Source organism: Parasteatoda tepidariorum, unplaced genomic scaffold (genome assembly GCF_043381705.1).
Source record: "Parasteatoda tepidariorum isolate YZ-2023 unplaced genomic scaffold, CAS_Ptep_4.0 HiC_scaffold_4169, whole genome shotgun sequence".
NCBI classification, from domain to species: Eukaryota; Metazoa; Arthropoda; class Arachnida; order Araneae; family Theridiidae; genus Parasteatoda; species Parasteatoda tepidariorum.
Window position 1 is genome coordinate 1 of NW_027261746.1, and position 2,839 is coordinate 2,839.

Here is a 2,839-nt window from a genome sequence, read left to right on the forward strand (position 1 = left end):
CTCCAATAAGAATTATTTATGGGAAAGGTAAATTTTTGGCACAAATATGTAAAAAAAAAAAATTAATAAATAAATCAGATGCATCTTGTTAAAACTTTATGTAAACAGCTAAATTTGGAATATTTAGGTGTTTCAGGAGAGATCTTGAGCCCAACTTAAAAATCCTGAAAATTTCTTGAGTAAAATCATTAATGACGCATTTCAAAAAAGTAATATCTTTATAAATTTAAGTCATTGATACATTTAAAACATGAAATTCTAAATAAATTATATGTAACATAATTTAAATGAATAATTATGCATAAGTTAACTTTTATCTCTAATCAAAAAATTCGGAGATCAGGAATTTTTCAGGAGCACAATCATCTCTGGGTTTTGACATTGTGACTACATTTGTGGAATAAACTCCTCACGTTTGCTAGTTTAAAAAAGTAAGGATGTTGGTGCTATGGCAAATGTTATATTTGATTACTTATTTATGTTTTAACAAATGTGGAAGAGTATTTTCTTGAAGCTATGCTGATTTATTTGGCAATAATAAAAATAAACTCTTTTTTTTAAAATTTCAAGGATTAAAATGCATTGCACAAAAAAACTACCCTTTTCAAATAGTACATACATAATGCATCTAAAAAAAATATGAATATTTATCATAGAGAAAAACTAACTTACTTTTCATCACCCTTGTCTCTATAACGAGACGGATAAAACCTCTCTAATATACTTTGCATTTGCTGCTGAGGAGTCGTCGGTCCAGTACTGCATCTCACTTTATCTCCATTGTAATCACCATATTCAATCTAAAAGAAAAAAAGGTTTAAAAAATTGAAAATTTTCAAATGAAGATTAAGAAGAAGCCTCTGTTAAAAATAAAAACTTAACTCACTTGAGACATTAAAACTGCAAGCTCTAATGCTAAATCTTTACTTAAAGGAAACTTTCCACTAACTACATCCTCATTTATTTGATATGCTGTTAAAAGCCTTTCTTTATCAGTTTCTGCTTTTAACAATTGTCGGAAACATAACCTAAAAATATATACAATCGACGTATTAAATAAATTGTATATTATTACAGAAATTATCTGTGCTTATAATATACTATTACTATGCTAATTTTGTTAGAACAAACAGTTAATTTGTATTCAAAGGTAAATACATTTTACTTTAAATGTAAATCATAGATAAAAAATATTAAACAAGACAATCTGGAAAAAGAAGCTGACCTAACCTATCTTTATGATAACTGGAATTATGTGTACCCAGAGCTAAGAATATCTTCCTATCCACCAATTTTCGTTTCAACTCCTTTCGGACAACTCCTTATTGGTGCGTCGATTTTTTTGTTATAGAGTGCAGTTAGAATAATAACTTTGCGACGAGTATTTCCAATATCCGTAAAACACAAATCTGGTTCGTGAAATAAGAGTTTATTGACGAACTCTGCTTCGGAATTAATTTAGTAACCAACCAATCTGTTTTATATTGTCTATAAATATATCATTTTCTTGTTTATGCGTATATTAATTTAATGGAGAAGGTATGAATCTCCTTGGTATTTTTTTTTGCAATAAAATTTGTAGCCGATTTATGAATCTTTAAAGTACTAAGCAAAATAGCAAGTGCAACACAATGATTCAAATTTTGCAATAAAATTTTTTACCGATTTATGAATCTTTTAGGTACTTAGCAAAATAGCAAGTGCAATACAATGATTCAAATTTTGTAATAAAATTTGTTACCGATTTATGAATCTTTAAGGTACTTAGCAAAATGGCAAGTGCAACAAAATGATTCAAATTTATACCAAAGTAACACAAATTTCGATTAGTTTTAATCAGTGGGGTGTAGAAAGGGGCAACGGTCCTACATTCAGTTGAAGGCTGCGTTTAATAGACAGCAAAGTTCATTAATACCTTACATCTATTGCAAGATTATTATTATTTTTATTACTGGACAAAAACTAGGGTTTAAAATATGATTTCCAAACAAAATTAGTAAGGAAGTTTGAGATTAACTCATTAAAATATTAATATTTACATCTAAGAAAATGTAAGAACATTTTGTTGGAAAAATAAATTTAAAAAAAAAGAATATATGGATCTAAATTGTTAGAGAATATTTGTTATGAAATGAAAAGGAAAAAGCAGTGAAATATTTTTTTTTGTTGTTGCTCATATTAAAGTTCTATTATTGCACACTTTACAGAGATCATAGAATTTGTCCTAAACATCCACATACCATGCGACTGATTTTTAGCAATTTAACAGGAGACATAAAATCAGCCAAATTCATTTTCAAGTATTTTACAGGAAGCAAAAATTATATTTCATTCAAACATTTGAATTCTGATATGTAAATGTATTTGAACAATAGTTATTGTAAGTTAGCTATAATATTTCTTTCATGGAAATTCAAATTGAGCTGGTTGGCCCATTTAAAAAAATTTCTTTTCTTTTTTTTTGGATGAGTGTGAACTAAATTTCTTAGAAAAAAAATTGCTAGAAATTTTTTTGTACCATTTTATTCAATTTAAAAAAAAAAAAAAAACTATGCAATCATTCAAAAAGGATAATTTTTGCATAAAAATGCTAGAACAAAAAATTCCTTTTAAATGAAATTCAGATATTTAATATTGAAGACATGGTCAAAAAAATATGCTACATTCAATTAACTCCTTGACTTAAAAAGCCCATGATAACTGATAAGTTAAAGGGTTAAATGATTAAAACATATTAGTTTGTTGTTCACTAAAATGAGAAAATTTTTAGTCTCTAAATATAGCTTCTTAATGCATAAATTTTGGATTTTTAGAAAACCNATGATAACTCAGCCCAAGA